The sequence below is a fragment of the Nicotiana tabacum genome, chromosome 12 (assembly GCF_000715075.1).
Source record: "Nicotiana tabacum cultivar K326 chromosome 12, ASM71507v2, whole genome shotgun sequence".
Classification (NCBI taxonomy): Eukaryota; Viridiplantae; Streptophyta; class Magnoliopsida; order Solanales; family Solanaceae; genus Nicotiana; species Nicotiana tabacum.
In genome coordinates this window covers 80,069,478-80,087,048 of record NC_134091.1, presented here as the reverse complement: position 1 = coordinate 80,087,048, position 17,571 = coordinate 80,069,478, and the positions used below count along the sequence as shown (strand labels likewise).

The 17,571-nt window shown below is 36.8% G+C and overlaps 1 long non-coding RNA gene across 2 annotated transcripts; it reads left to right on the top strand.

Annotated features, from left to right (window-relative positions):
• The first annotated feature begins 5,085 nt into the window (after window positions 1–5,085).
• LOC107826938 (uncharacterized) lies at window positions 5,086–11,363 on the top strand. Of its 2 annotated transcripts, none has more exons than XR_001657386.2 (3): window positions 5,086–5,390; window positions 5,485–5,556; window positions 11,086–11,363. It is a non-coding gene; the product is annotated as an uncharacterized LOC107826938 (long non-coding RNA). The 2 variants fall into 2 exon arrangements; XR_012697567.1 differs by lacking the exon at window positions 11,086–11,363 and adding an exon at window positions 5,896–8,485.
• The last annotated feature ends 6,208 nt before the right edge of the window (window positions 11,364–17,571 follow it).

Genomic DNA, 17,571 nt, shown 5'->3' with positions numbered 1-17,571 from the left:
CTCCCTAACTCTTTCAATACATTTGTTTGCCAATGTGATACTTTTTGCTAAATGTAGAACCTGCATCTAAGTTCTGTTGACCTTCTTAATTAACTGATCTGTGTTCTCAACTCTGCTACGTCTGCTTTCTAAACTATAAGTGTATTTCCTCAACTTCTGTCCCTTAACCATTGTCCACTCCCTCTCATTTATTACCTGTGCTATTCTGAACTTGGTCGGCTGAAAGCCAAGGCCACCAAGACTCTTACTACTGACCTCCCTAGTGTAAGCACTGCTCGGGGTCCATTTGAGACCCTTGTGAACTCTGACACTATAACACCCTGAAATCTTTTGGCCACTCTCTTTACTACTGAAACCTGAATATCTCTAACACTCAGGTTCTTTCTTCCTACTGTCTACTGAATATGTAAACTAGTTGGTTTAAGTTGTTCAATATCTGTGTAATACGGTTAATCTATGGCTGTTTGGTTTGGCTTGAGTTCCTCTATGGCTTCTAAGCTGTCCTGCTGAATATAGTTCCCTGATTAGAAATCTAGGTATGCTATGAGAGTTGTTAAAGGCCCAAGCAATGCGAGGTATTTCTTTTTGGGCTTGCTGTGGGCCTACTATTAGTGCTTGTATAATTTTGTAATTACATTCATCATTGGGTCTGTAATAACTTTGTAATAAACAATTGGGGGTGTTAGTGAAATTGGGAAATGGGTATACTCTACTATTTGCATGCAAGGGTAGAAAAACATGCCCATAGGATTCATGTGATTTACTTGACTTGCTGTATATGCCATTTAACTTCCACTGGTAGAAACCATGCCTTTAGGAAACTCACACACACACTACTTGTCTACCATCAAAGCATGAGTTCAAATGCTTCATTTATTCTCATGACTACTACTGTGTGTTGCTAGACAGCATGCCTATAGGAAATAAACATTCTTTCAATTTGCATAACTGCTTCATGTTCATTAGAAAGCATGTCTATAAGACCTTAATCAATCAATCGACTACTTCTGTTACTTTAACCACACTGCCTCGCCTTAGATGAAATGTCTCTAGGGATAAAGCATTATAAAATCAATTGCAATTCTCCATTGTTAGAAATCCTGCCTAAAGGATACTGTCACCTGCCTAAAAATGTGTTTATAAAATCAGTATCGTAAACCCTCAGTTCTTGAACAGCCTTACTTCCTCATCGCACGAACAATGTAGATGTCATGTCTATAGGTTTGTAATACCTTTAATCTGTAAATTCGTTAGTTTAAAGCTGCAATGTGCATGTACAACGCTGGAAATCAGAATCACATAGAAACTATGCCTATAGGACTTAATGACTCTAATGCGTCTGAAATTGTCTGCTGCCTAAGTGCCCGCGTGCATTTGTTGTTTATGTGTGGAGGTTAACTTGAGCCTTTAATTGTACTTATGTGTAGTCCTATATTATTTTTTGAATGTGCGCTAGTTTTATCATTTTGAGCATTCTAAGTGAAGTCTAGAACCACCCAAATAGAGGTCCAAAGCCTCCTGGACCATAGGCACGGGACGGGTAGTGCACACATAGGGCACGACTTAGAATTGAATTAGAGCACTTATAAGTAAACAATTTCAATATAGTAATTGGGTAGCAGGAAATGATAGTCCGTGCACGCTGAATAATGCAACTCCTACTTAAAGGGAGTTGCGAATTATTATTTATGTTGGACAGGGTGATCCTTTAGGCTAAAAAACTTAGGCTCCCCCCTTCCGTTTTTCCCTTACATGCTTGCTAAAGGATTGAGTCACTAAATATAGATCGATGCTTTTATAATCTTCAGTGATCCTTAAATCTGTACCAATTATTCATATAGTTTATTTTTCCTTGCGCTGGTTTATGCTATAATAGGACTTTCAACTTTCATATTTTTGCTTATGTGCTCGCCTAGTTTAATCACATAATCCACATAGTTTTAAGTTCGATCGGGACCCACAGTTGTGGACCTCGAAGAGTGCCTAATACCTTCTCTCCAAGGTAATTTGAGCCCTTACCCGATCTTTGGTGGCAGACTAGTTAAAACAGAGTTATTCGCAAATAGGTTCCCTAACACACCTTAAAATCGTTAGGTGGCGACTCTTCTCTTTTAATACTTCCTTTTAAAAGAGTTGTCACACGTCGACGCCCGCTTTCGCGAGAAAACGGGGTGCGACAATTTCCTTGGGCCATATTACTTAATCCTCCATATCTCTTAATATCGCTACCAACTCGGAAGTACTTATACTAAAGATATAATCTGCTAGTTTTCGCCTAAAATAGTAATCACTGAATTTTGATGTGTCTGGTTCTTTCCCGACCATTTGAGGTAAAGTGGTATTCTTTTGTACGAATCCTTTATTAACTTGTGCTAGTTTTAGTTTTAAATCATGATCACGTCGAGATGGACTGGTATACAGCTCATAGTGATTCCTTGAACTCCTCTGATCAGATTCGGACCTCCTAGAAATTCCTTGTGTTCATTTATTGAACTTGTTCCTAACTTTTGATTGAACCACAATATCTTCCTTCATTCGAAGCTTTGCACTATACTGGTTATATACATCATTCCATGTAGTCGGAGGAAAATCTCGAAGACTTCTCTTTAACCTTTTAGTTACCTCCGAGCCTCTTTCGTTCAAGCTATTTGTGAAAGCTATTGCTGCCCAATTATCAAGAACATGTGGCAAGAGCATCCTTTCCCTTTGGAACCGATCCACAAATTCTTTGTGTAATTTTACACTACTTGTTGTATTTTAAAGATATCTTCCATTCATTTTTCTACCTTTTGTGCCCCAAAATAGACTTTAATGAATGCATCTGCAAGTTCAGCAAACGAATCAATTGAATTTTCAGGGAGAAGAGAGTATCATTTTAGCGCTCCCTTAGTTAGAGTTTTCCCAAATTTCTTCACCAACACTGACTCAATTTCCTCCTTAGTGAAGTTATTGCCTTTGACTCCTATGGTGAATGATATTACCTAATCTTGCGGATCTGAAGTTCCATCGTTTTGGGAATATCAGGCACTTTGAACTTCTTCAAAATTGGCAACGGTGTTGCACTAGGCTTCTATGGTTGTTGAGAATACTTTTTCATGTCCACACCTTTGATTATGGGTGAAGCGCCGGGGATTTGTTCTACTTCATGATATGTTTCTGCAAGGTTAAAACTAAATTGTCTAAATCTAATTACTGGGCATACCTGAACCTCATGCTCCCGAACTATTTAGTTACACCATAATTTTAGAATTTCAACATCTTGAATTGGGAGTTTCTATTACCGGATTAGCTCTTCAAAGTTGGAGTTTCGATTATCGTGTTGTCAGTCAAAGCCCTCAGCATTCCCCAATCTGATTGTTCTATTGCTTCTGCTGAGTGACAACACTATTCAATTCATCTTCTAGCCCTGGTTATCTCTCACCCCTGCTAGTACATCTCATCGGTGAATTTTCTTGTAAATAGCGTGGGGAGTTATCGGGCGTACGATTTTGCATGGCATATGGCGTGTCACCTGCCATCATACCTTGACCTATCTTCTAATTGGTAGTGTTAACTTGATCTACCTGCTGGTTAGTTTTTTAAAAAAAAAAAAAAATTAAATCCACTAGGCGAGGTGCCTAGGACTGGTTTTTATATATATCTAAAAATAAAGAAAACATAATGTCAATGAGTCTAAGTAGTGTAGCTGCCTATGTAATAAAATTACATACTCCCTATTATCAATCTTGAGTGATGTGCTTAAAATTGATATCACATTATGTACTAAAAAGTGGCTAAAGTAATAAAAATTAAATTACAAAAATGGCCACAATTCACTATAATTCTTGTGTGTTTGTCATATTGGCCCTGCTTGTTAGTGATTTTCGACCTTGTGGTGATTATATCCTTTGCATGAAAGAGTGCATTCTCATGTGTTGAGTACCTGCAAATATTTGAGATACTCGGATCTGCAACCAAACATTGCATTTTTTCAAGTGTCCAGTACTTAATGTGCATGGTGACTATGCCATTTTGAGCCCAGATTTTGTTCATGATCCCTTCCTTTGAATGTGAAGCTCCCCATGTAATACCTTCCTTGTGTGTTGTAGGTGTTGTTGATGCTAAGCAACTCCTTATTTTCCATCTCGTGTAGCCTATATACGCCTTTGAAAAGCAGTGCCTCACCCATATAAAATTGGGCAGTGTTGTGACCATGACCTCTTGTGTCCAGAACTGTAGCTCAATTCCTCGCCCTATGTGTGAATCTCCTCCTGAAACCTCTTCCTTGCATATCACTAATATTGTAGGTGTAGAGCAGCTACATGTTGTCCAGCTTATGTACCTTATGAAGTCCTTCGAAATACACTACCTACTAGTTAGTAGGGTTAACTCCAGACATAATTTTTTTTTTGTTGTAAAATTAAACTCAGCAAATGTAAATCGAAGATATTTTATTGGACAGATGCGAAATCAATAAAAATTTTGAGGGAAAAATGAATGATTGTCAGGGCCCTCGATAGGCACCAAACTATTTAACGTAAAATAAATTTAATAAGTCAAATCAATTAATTTTATATTTTAAGACACCAACAATCGATTTGATACACTTTCCCAAAAATGAATGACAAAGAATATTGAAAATAATCAATAAGGAAATCAAATAATCTATTAATATATAAAAGGAGAAGCAAATCCATGAAATTATGCCAAGTGTCAAAATGAAATATCAACACATGTCATGTTTTATGACAAAAGTCCAATACTTTTGGAGATTAAAACAAAATTAAAATAGAAAAAAATTACAACAATTTAAATAATTAACAAGTTAAGTTATTAATATCATGGAATCCCACGTTTTGGGTAGTTACTTTTCTAAATTGAAAACTAAAAAAGAAATTATTCTAACTCCAAAAAATAGACTCCCACATTTTTCATTAGTTTTTATTTAATTTATTATAAAGCTATAAATTCATCAAACAAAAAATTGCCATAGAAATAGTAATAAAGCAAAAAAGAAAATACTCCATGATTGATTGTTCTCAAACGTGGGCAACAAAATACTTAGACTAACTCACACACTCTCTCCCTCAAACTAACTGAAAAGGTTAAAAACTGCAAAGGTAAAAAAACTGAAACAAGACCCACGTTCTGGACTATTCATTCGCACTTTCTCCCTCATAAATGATTCTCCTCCTATTTTTCTTAATCGCGAACTTTGTTCAATGCGTGGGCTTGAAATTTCTGCAATTTCACATCTCCCGCTCAAGGTATCCATAATGATTCTACATTCGTGTACTCCAGAGTTCAATTTTGAAGTAAAATTTTGAATTGCTAAAAGTTCGTCGGCAACAACATTGTTAAACCATGGTTATGGATTCGAAATCATCGGTTCACAATTTCATCCAGAAAAGGTGCTATTTTTTTATTTGAAAAAGTGCAGGTTCTGCATTTCAATTTTAATTAATTTACTTCTAAGTAGGTTTTGTTTCTTTTGTATTTTTGCAGTATTTTTCACAAGGAGGATCTGTGGGACTCTTCTAATGTGATCGACAAAGGGAGTATATATTCAGTAATAAAGTAAGTTCTATTTTGCCTATTTTTCCTTTTATTTATCCAATCTAGGTATTATTCTTCTCATTCTGTTAGAGTTTTATAGTAGCAACCTTTTTTGGATCTTCTATTTCTTCCTTTGGGCTAAACTGTTTTCATACCATTCTTTTTCAAGATTAAATCAAATTTTCTTTTCTGGTGGGCCTATGCTCTGTAGACTCCCGGTAATTATTTTTTCTTAAGTTTTTTGCTTTATTATGTCTATCGCTGCATTATGATAGTGGGAGGTTAACGCCGAGTCTCAATCTAACTATATATGCATAGATGTAGGCACGTTAGATATAATTATACGCTTTTGCTTTGCAGGATGTGCTCAATAGGATATAGTTGAAGCTTTACCCTCTTGTGGCCAAGATCCTAAGGCAAAAGGTGAAAGATATGGCATCTTTATGTCTGGGAATAATCTAACTCAATTAGACCACAATCTGTAACGACCCGACCGGTCATTTTGAGCTCTAGCACGTCATTCGACAGTTTGAGACCTTGAGTAGTCTCACTTCAGGTATCATGCCTTGTGCGCGTGGTCAAAATTGAATTTCGGGAAGTTCGGAGTTGATTTAGAAAGAAAACTCTCATTTCGGAAACTTTAAATTGGAAGAATTGACTAAGGTTTGATTTTTGAGTAAACGACCTCAGAATCGGGATTGGAAGATTTCAACAGGTTCGTATGATGACTTTGGACTTGGGCGTATGTCCGGATCGGGTTTTGGATGACTCGGGAGCGTTTCGACGCCTATTGTGGAAGTTGGCACTTTGGAAAAATATCATAAAAATTGGGTTGAGGTCTATTTCAATGTTATCGATGTCCGTTTGGGATTTTGAGTCTGGGAATAGCTCCATACGGTGAATCTGGTATTGGGAGCATGTCCGAAAGTAGATTTGGAGGTCCGTAGGTCATTTCGAGGTCATTTGGCGAAAGTTAGAAATTCGAAGGTTTTTGAGAAATATGACCGGAAGTGGACTTTGTGATATCGGGGCCGAATTCCGATTCCGAAAGTTGGAGTAGGTCCGTAATGTCGAATGTGACTTGTGCGCGACGTGATTTGAAAGCTTTTGGCATCGAATGTAGAGGTTTAAAGTTCTAAAGTTTATTAAGCTTGAATTGGGGTGCGATTCTTGATTTTAGCATTGTTTGATATGATTTGAAGGTTCTAGTAAGTTCGTAATGTGTTTTGGGACACGTTGGTATGATTGGTTAAGGTCCCGGGGGTCTCGGGTGGATTCCGGAAGGTTAGCGGATCGATTTTCGGACTTAAGAATTTTTGAAGCTTAATGCTTCTGGTGTAATCGCACATGCGTGACTTTGGCCGCAGGTTCGAGACCGCGGGTGTGATGAATTGCTCGCAGAAGTGTGAATGGACTGGAGCTGGTGGATTCGCAGAAGCGGACTGGAGCAGCGCACCTGCGAGTGCGCATGAGCGAGGCAGCCGTCGTTGGTGCGTATATATGCGCAGATGCACGAGAGCAGGTTGCACCTGCGATGCCCGCAGAAGCGAAAAGACTTCCGCAGGTGCGAGTTCTTGGCTAGGTGGTCTGGACCGCAGGAGCGGAATTTGGACCGCACCTGCGGAGCCACAGAAGCGGCCAGGTCACCGCAGGTGCGATGAACGCTGGGCAGTGTGTTCTCTTTAAATCGGGAGTTTGGCTCATTTTCACTTCATTTCGTCCATGGGAGCCGATTTTGGAGCTCTTTTGGAGTGCCATCTTCATCAACTATAACGGGGTAAGTGATTTCTTCACATTGTGAGTTAAATAAATAGTTTTTACATGGATTCAAGCATGAAAATTTATAGAAATTATGGGATTTTAAAAGAAACCTAGAAATTTATATTTTTGGATTTTGACCACGAATTAGGGCATGGAATTGAGAACAAATCATATATTTGAGTTCCTGATATTATGGGTAGTGGTTATCTTCGAACATTTTCGGAATCCAGGCACGTGGGCCCGGGGTGAATTTTAGAAATTCTTCAATTTGGGTTGGAAACATCACTTTAATAGTTAGGATGTGAACTCTTGAGCATGTATTGACTATTTTATATAACATTTGACTAGTTTCAGGTCGTTTGGCACCAAGTTGAGGATTTAAAGCACAATTTTGGACCGGAAAGTAAGCGTTGAGACGAGGTAAGTCTCCTCTCTAACTCTGTGAGGGGGGAAAATACCCCTAGGTGTTGTATGTTGATGTGTGCTGCTTGTTGTGGGGGCTACGTACGCGCGAGGTGATGAGAGCCCGTACGTAGCTATATTCATGTTATTGTCCGGGTAGGCTTAGGTTCATATCATGATGCAGCTGCACTATTTGAGAATTTTCTCGCCTATTAAATTCCTCTATTTTATATTTCTACTTAAGACTAGACTTGTTATTGTAGAGACTTCACGATTTCACGATTCATCATCGAATAACTTCACTCCTCCTACGGTATGTTTCTGTGATATATATATATACTTCATTGAAAGGTTTTGGTTAAAGAAATTACAACTCACACGTTTATTCGTGAGTGGGGTCAAGGACCCGTCAAAGCTTCTTATTCTAATGGGATCAGGCCGTTCGCCTCGGCAGGATTTATGTACCACACTCTCATGGGAGCGGGTCGTTCGCCTCGGCAGTTTAATAGATGTATCTATGGTTCGTGCCGTTCGACCCTCGGCAGTGCTCAGTTTAAATATTTATGTTGGATCGGGCCGTACGCCTCGGCATTTTCTATATCATATCCTCATGGAATCATGCGTAATATTTTGTAAGAAGCCAATGTATCTGTGAATTTTTCCGATTTGTGTTATGACAATCGATCTGATGAGACCCACTATATCTATATATATGTAAATGAGGGAATTTCTAATGGAGAGCTTGAGTTTCCTCATAAAGAGGGGGATTTGTACCACATGATTTCTGTTTTCCCCGTATTTGTTTTTGCTTACGTGACTTATCAGGAGGTCTTGTTTTTGGTTTCAGAGTGATTTGGGACACATAGTCCCTAAAACAGAAGCTTAAGTCTTAGAATTTTGACCGTAGTCAGAATTGTGTGAAGACGACTACGGGAGGGAGTTTCGTCGGTTCCGTTAGCTCTATTGGGTGATTTTGGACTTAGGAGCGTGTCCGGACTGTGAATTTGAGATCTGTAGCTAATTTAGGCTTGAAATGGCGAAACTCGAATTTTTGGAAAATTTGACCGGGGGTTAACTTTTTGATATCGGGGGTCGGATTCTGATTCTGGAAGTTGGAGTAGGTCCGTAATATTGAATATGACTTGTGTACAAAATTTGAGGTCAATCGGATGTGGTTTGGTATGATTCGGCATCGTTTGTAGAATTTAGAAATTTTGAAGTTCATTAAGTTTGGATTGGAGAGTAATTTGTGTTTTTGATGTTATTTGAGGTGGTTTGAGGATTCAGCTAAGTTCATATAGTGTTTTGGGACATGATGGTATGTTTGGTTGAGGTCTCAGGGGCCTCGGGTGAGTTTCGGGTAGTTAATGAATCAGTTTTGGCCTTGGTGAGATAGCTGATATCTGCTGCTGCATTTTTCTGGTTTCTTCTTACGTGTTCGTGAGAGGAGCCTTGCGTTCGCGAAGAGTGTTTCTGATTTGGTGAGATTTTGCTCTACGCATCCGCGAAGGTATGGCAGTGTGTGCATCGCGAACGCGTGAGTGGCGTAGCGTTCGTGAAGGGGAGTGAGGTAGCTGGGGACCCCCAGTCTTTTGTTCTACGCGTTCGCAAGGTAAGGGACGCGTTCGCGAAGGTCTAAGTTTGCAAAGCTTCGCGTTCACGAAGAGTTACGTTGAGAGGCTGTCTGAGTGGTTTGCGCGAACGCGAGAGGACGGTCGCGTTCACGAAGAAAGAAATCTGGGCAGATAGTATTAATTTCAAAAACGAGGGTTTGAACTCATTTTGCATATTTTGAGCTAGAGAACACGGAATTTGGCGATTCTTGAAGGAATTTTTGTGGAGTTGATTGGGGTAAGTGATTCCTACTTAGATTTGGTTAAAACCCATGATTATATCTTTAATTGGATCATCTAATTTGTGATTTGGGGTGAAAAATTGGGGAAGAAGGTGGAGTGTTCTTGAGTTAGATTTTTGAGGTTTTGAATGGGATTTTGTTATCGGATTGGAGTAAATTTGATATGGTTAGACTCGTGACTGAATGAACTTTCAATTTTTGTGACTTTTGCCAGATTTCGAGAGGGCCCAGGGGGCCGGGTTTAGGGCGATTTCGAATTTTTGGCTTATAATTTCGTATTTTTCTTGTGGGATTGATTCTTTTAGCTTATATTAATTATATCGTACTGCTTGTGGCTAGATTCGGGGAGTTTGGAGATTGATTCGAGGGTCAAAGGCATTTCGGAGTAGGATTTTGCGCGGTTTGAGGTAAGTGACAGTCTTAAATCTGGTTTTGAGGGTATGAAACCCCGAGAGTTTGTATGATGTGAATATTTGGAGGTAACGCACATGCTAGGTAACGGACGTGTGAGCGGGAACCATGAGGGATTGTTACTTGGTCCGTTCCGTAAGACTGTAAAGTCGAATAGCCATTGTTATTACTTATTTTTTTTGTCTTTGAGCAATTGACTGCCTTTCATGTTAGAAACCATGCTTAGGCCATATGATTTCACTGTTGGGACCCGCAGCGGTCGTATACTTATTGAATTGACTGCTAATTGCTGTCTTGCACTCATTCATAGTCTTACTTGTGTGTTATATCTCTGTTTCCTCTCATTTCTTGTTGATACTTGTTGTATTCTCTGTTTGGGGTAATTATTATGATATTCTGTGAGTCCGAGGGGTTGGAGAAGTTAGTGACTGAGATAGGGCCTGAGTGTCGAGCTGCGAGCTGTGAGGTATATGGATCGGGTTGCACGCCACAATAATATTTGGATCGGGTTGCACGCCGCAATGATATTGGATCGGATTGCATGCCGCAACAATATTGGATCTGGTTGCACGCCACAAAAATATTGGGTCGGTTAGACAAGGCCTAAGTGCCGAACTACGAGTTGTGAGGTATATGGATCGGGTTGCACGCCGCAACAATATTGGATCGGGTTGCACGCCGCAACAATATTGGATCGGGTTGCACGCCGCAACAATATAGCGCTTGGGTTGAAGAAGCCCATCTGGAGTCTGTACACCCCCAGTGAGCGTAGGTACCTATTGAGAGTATGTGTTGAGGGCTGAGAGCCGATAATATGAGCTGTTGAGATGAGTTGAGTGACTGCTGCCTTGAGAGACTGTATTTGTTTTTATTTATTGTTGTACTTAGTTGTTATCTATTGTTGTTGTGAAATTTATGGAGGATTCATATCTGTTTTACTTGAGCTCGAACTGAATTGGCTTATACCACCGGATTTGAAAGCATGTTCACTCTTTACTGAAAACTTTTGAAATGATCTGTATTTTTTTTATATAGCTCGTCACTGCTTCTCAGTTCCTTATTTAATTCCGTTACTTGCTGAGTTGGTTGTACTCATGCTACACCCTACACTTCATGTACAGATCCAGGTGTGTATGGTTCTGACAGTCGCTGAATTCGTGCGCGAGCTGATTATCGGAGACTTACGAGGTAGTTGCTGGCATCCGCAGTTCTTGTTTCTCCTTTCTTATTGTCTTTTCTCTCTTGTATTGGCATTTGGTACAGATTGTAGTAGACTCTATTTCTAGATTGGTTGTTAGATGCTCATGACTTAGTGACACCCCGATGTCGGGCTATTATTCCGCACTTGTGTTTTGGGTTTAACCCTGTTATTATGTAAACCTCCGGTTAATTTAATTCCTTTAGCTCATTTCTATCATATATTGAAAGCATATTGAGAATGTCGGCTTGTCTAGTTCCACGATAGGCGCCATCACGACGGGTTAGGTATTTGAGTCGTGACAACAAATACAAAGCTGACACAAAAAGTCATGCATATTCAACTGTATATTCTTAGGTCATCCATAGTTCTCTTATCTTGGTATTATGTTCTTTGAGATCTGAAATGAAATATTTAGGATACGTTTCTTTTGATGTCTAATAGAGTGCCGACTCAGTCTTATCCTTCTTCAACAAGTTATAACCGTAATTGTCTCTTTACTCTTTTATTAATCATAAAAACTATTCTTCTAAAACACATGACACAATTTTATCAGTTAAGAAATCTGGTGTGTATTTGGTCAGTAGTTATCATTCTTATCTCTCTATATCATTTTTTTGGTTAGAGGACTTTTCACACTTTCCAATATTTATTTTCAACTTGAATGTACACATGATGCGTTTATAAAGTTATGTATTGTTGAAGCCGCGACTAATGATCAAGAAGCTCATTTAATTAGAATTTTCGCAATTCAAGTAATATCTCTTTGTGAAACGTGTGTTTTTAAGGACCATAAAATGTTGATTGAAAATGCACATTTATTTTCGTGCATCTACTTTTCTCTCGCAAGCTTATACAGTCCATTAGAAATACTTGCTTAACATTCCCAAACTGATAAGTTTGTCAAGTCCTTATCCTTAAAGGAAAAACATGACAAACCTTACAGCTTTTGGCATATAGTAGTAGCACAGAACATGAGACAACTATAAATTTGGAGAAAGTATGCAAAAGCTTTAGGACGAGATGAAAATTAACATAGAGTACAATATTCATTCAGCAAAGTTAGTATGTATTTTGATTTCCTTTCTATTAAAATAAAGTTGTATTGATTTCAGATTTTTCTGATACCCTTTTCTATTTGTTACAGGTGGAAGCTTTTACAGTTGGCATAAGTCGAACACACTTCTATTTCATTTCTTGATCTTGAGAAGCATGAGACATCAATTTCGTGATGGTCAAGAGCAAGAACTAGAGCTGTCAAAGTAAATTTGGATCACATCAATTCTATAAGTAATTAATTTCACTAACATTTTCGTTTCTTCGTGCAGATAGGCAAAGGTTTATCTAAGAATGGTAAAGCCCAAAAATTTTCTTTACAGTATTGGCTAGAAGCTTTAAGTAAATTATGTATGCTATCTTTCTTGATTTTCTCTTTGTTTGAAACACATAATGTGTGTTGATTATGTATGTAAATATATGAAGAGCAACAAGACCCAACATATATAAGGAATCAATGAATAATAAAATTAGATTTCTTTCATGCTCCTTTGTGTCTACCGTATTATTCAATTAATTTTTTTTTCATTGCGCGGGTACGAATACTAGTAAAATAAAAAAGGAAGAGAGTTGTTATTGATCAAAATAGCTTCTTTTTTTCATATATATTTCTCCTGACTTGCCAGAAATACAGTGCAGCAATCGGGGAGTCAAAGAATAGTTTTTAGAGATGGGATATAATGCAAGGGAAAGAGGGATTCAAATAGCAAAACTATTCATAAATACTCTCCTAATATCTCGCTAGCCCGTTAAGCCCATTAATAGTATTTTCTATACGTTACGCTAAGAAACTGTAACTGATCGGGAAATTATACAAAAATTTGCTTTATCCGGGATTGACTGATTCTCCTCTTTTCCATATTCACGGGAGAGTCTGCGTGCTGTCTCATGAATAATTTCGTTACGAGTCCAATATTACTGGTACTGAATAACTCTGAACTTCGACTGATATCGGACTTCAACTTCGCTGTGATCTTCTAATATTTTTGACACGTGTAAAGACTTATTTAGACCACGTGGTAACTCTATCTTTTACCATACAAATACCAAATCTGAATCCAAGTATTTTTCATTTTAGTCCAAAGGCAAGAAACTGAAATAGGAAAACATTTACTAAAACATATCCAAATCAAAGAAACAACTTTTCCAAAATAATGACATAAATATTGAACTGGCATTATTAGAAACTAGTAAATATACCACGCTTCGCGCGGTTGTATAACATATTAGATCAAGTAAAGAAAAAAAAAAGTTCTTTATAATAGTATATTACATTTCTTTTTCTAGAATGGAGTTTATATATACTCGGAAAAATGCTAAGGAAGTTGAAAATTTTGGAACGTGAACTAATTCTTTCTTTGGATAGATTGGATCCTCGGAATACTGAAGATAGCATTTTCAATCTTATCAGTTAGTGAAACAAGAGTTACAAACTTCAAGATTGACATTTTCTTCTTTTTCTTTTCCAGATACTTTGCTGATGAAAAGAATGAAAATGATATTCTATGTAGTAAAAATCAAGAAACTTTCTTTTTACAGGTAAAAATACTGCAACATGTTAGAAGATGAGAATTAAAGTACAAGTAATTGACAACTTATCTATATTCGAAATTCACCAACCATCTTGGAGATCACTGAATCATTGGATTGCTATAGGATCACGATATTTTATGAGTTTATTAGTGTATTTGGAATAACAAATTGAAGTGCAAACAATTAGTTACTCTATCTTTTGACAAAATTCTGAAATGTTCGAAAAATAATTCTGGTATAAAAAGTATCATCAAGTCCTATAATTGTATTTGGAATAACAAAGTGAAGTGCAAACAATTACTTACTCATCTTTTGACACTATTCAATAGTACTGGTGTAAAAAGTGTCATCAAATCCTATAATTATATACAAATAATTTATTACAGTAGCTACTCTAGACACTAAACAAAGAGCAAACAATTTGATCTTAGTTCCAAATAACATTAAACATTGCTATAATAGTGAGGAAAAGTAAAACAAACCACGTGCTAAGCAGCACTTAGCTTCATCTCCTCAAAGCCTAAAAGGTAGGGAATATAGAACCTTGAAGGTAAGAAACTTTCTTAAAAAAGGTTCCTTTATCAAATTGGAAGGCCATTCCCTTTCTATCATTGATTGTTAAAACAAGAAAGTATTCACTCACCACTGCACGAGAACCAAATCTTTACCACATAACACTATATCATCACTGACATTACAAAGTAGCGCTCTCCCCTTCTCCCGTTCATTTTCTCGTATTCTTCACTCTTTTGGTTTCTTTTCCATTACACCATCACATCTTATCTTTTCCTCTCACTTCACAGAATAAACCTGTAAAACACCAAGGCAATACCACCAACTTTAACTGAGAATCCTAATTCATGTCCAAATAGGAAAAAGAAAGTTTAGAGACGTTCACGACTTTTGTCCTATAGAAAAATACACAATCACAAATCATCGAAGAAATAAAAACTTTCAAGAGTACTCTTTAACCAAAATAAGTAACCAAAAAGAAAGATGATAAATCATTAAAAATAAAAGGTGTCTGATTATCATATGATTCTCTTAATTTACTAATTATTTTACCCCCAAGGGAAAAATGAAGGAAAGAAAGCAACCAAAGGAGAAAAAAAGACAGTTTCTGTGAAGCATGCTCTTTTTTGATAAGCAAGTGATGCCTACTTTAAAAGATCACGTTTACAGAGAAAAGTATGAATATACCATAAAGTGAAACGAATGTGACGAAAATATATAGAGAAGAGTATTATTATATACTAACCGAATCAGGGAGTACTATGACTATCTACATCGTGCCATTCACATTCATAATTTAATCAACAACATTCAAAAATATCTTAAATCTCTTTGTTTCCAACGCAATCTATTGAGCAATTGAAAGTTCATCTCTATCATGAATCTTCAATTCTTTACCAAATTACGCAAAAATATAGAAATAAGAAATGATTATAAGTAAAATACCGAAAGCAAACATACCTCATATTAATAATCATTATCAATTGAAGTAGATAAATAAAATAATAAGACTGAAAAATGTTACACATTAGTTATTGAATATTGTAGAATTTTTGTGGTTGTATATTGATTCCACATAAAATTTAGGAAGCAACAGTCTATGGTGGAATCAAAAAATTATACAAGGGGATTCAAAAAATATTATTACATGACAGTTGAAATTTGAGCCTATGACCTAAAGCAATTTTGAACCGCCTTTACTATTATTGTTGGGTTTTTCTTTATATCAAGGAAATTTAATAGCTCACATATAACAAAAAAAGAGATCATTTTTCTCTATCTATATAATGTAATTTTCAGATGAAGAGTTTCCACCTCACACCAGCTAATTCCGCCACTGGCAGCAGTGTTCGTCAAAAGAATATATGAATAATTGTCAATTTTTAAAGTCTATAATGAACAAAAAAAAAAAGAGCTCTGCTGAATCTGAATAAATTTGCGGCAAATTGGGTATGAGAATATAAGAGAAACAAATTTAGAGGATTTCAAATGTATTGTAAGAGAACATTGGGATTGTGAGTTTGAACTTTGAAGTAAGAATTTGAATGTTAAATTAAATAGCTTCGCAAGTCTATTATTAGAAATCAAATAAACAAATAAACCAATTAATTTTTGAAAGAAAAAAGGATAAACCAATAAATACGTTTCTATAGTAATTTCGATATTGTAGCTTATTCTAGATCTTTGACAGGCAGCCTTCAACTTTCAGGTTGTAGGCATGGAAGAAAAATTACTCATTCTCCAGCAGTACAAACTATCCTTATATCTCCTTTTCATTTCTTCCATTTTATCCCATAATCTTTTATAGGTGTCAGTCTTGTAGTATTAATTCTTATTCCTCATTCCTATCATCGAAGTAGTCAGTGAGCTCCACACATATTTACACAAGAGAGTAATATGATAAAAGCGACCTGTATCAACATCCAACTATCAGGGAAAATAGTGACAAAGGTCGAGAAGAAGCAGAAACACAAAACCTCGCTCCCTGAATTAGAAGTTAATGTTAACTTCGCATCTATCACATAAAGAAGCCTAAAGTAGGGAATTTACAAAAAAAAAAAAAAGTAAGAAAAAAAAGCTCAACAAATATGAAAAAGCCTGCATAAAAGGAAAATGAATTAAAGTTTCTATCAAGAATAATCCTTTTACAACATTTAGATAGTAAAGGTAGGTCATTAGTAAAATATGAGAAAAACAATTATCATGATGAGAAAAGGTTTAGTTGGATAAATAAAGATGATTATTCAGAGACACGATTACAACAATATAAATACCTTAAATACACTTACTTTAAAGATACTTTTGCTGGATTTCTGTATAATATAATGCACAAATTTGTTAATGAAATATTCCAAAATTGAGTGCGTAGCATGAATTGTCATTTAGAAAGTAGATGTAAAGCTCAAACCTTCCTATGAGCAAGCTAGAAAATAAGAAAGGTTTAGTATACCTTTTAATATGTCAAAATTGAGCTCAATAGCTTTGCATCCAATTTTAGTTTTAGCATCCGGAGTCAAGAAAGTTTTCTTTGTTCCTGTGATTCTTTCAAAGTTCTATATTCTAATAAAAATGATGAGTGATAATTGAAAAAGTCGTGTGTTTGTTTACCCTAAACAATGGATAACAATTAAATTTATAAGGTTTTAAGGATATGCGGATTAATTCAATACAAATGATAAATGGCGTTAGATTAAACTGATAAAGGACGTAATAAATTATCGAGCCGATAAGGAGAGTGATCCCGGACTCAGTAACATCTTAATGGAATGTCTGCCTTCGATCCCGGGCTTACACTAATGAAGAACTGATGAACAAAAGTACAACAACATACCCAGAAATATCCCACACTGTAGGGTCTGGGTAGGGTAGTGTGTACGCAGGCCTTACCCCTACCTTGTGAGGATAGAGAGGTTGTTTCCAATAGACCCTCGACTCAGGAAAACATAAGCACCACATTAATGAAAATATAAACAAGAAGGGATAGTAAGAACAAAAGTAAGAACTTTGAATAAAAGAGAAAATACGAGTATATTGCCTTGATATGCGTATTACAATGTGTCCTTATGAATAAAAATCTTTCCCCTTTATATAGTAGGGGAGTTTTACCCTAAGTACAATTCTAAAAAGGTAAAAATCTTCCGTTTCGCCGATCATCGATACGAGCCGAGATTCGCGCTGTGATATCCGGTTAGGCACGGACATCACAGCCCTTTGTTAGTCGTGCGCAGCTACTTGGTAATGTTCTCCGAAGTTTTCAATCTTCAGATCGGCCCCCGAGGATATGGCTCCGATATCACCGAGGGCAGGT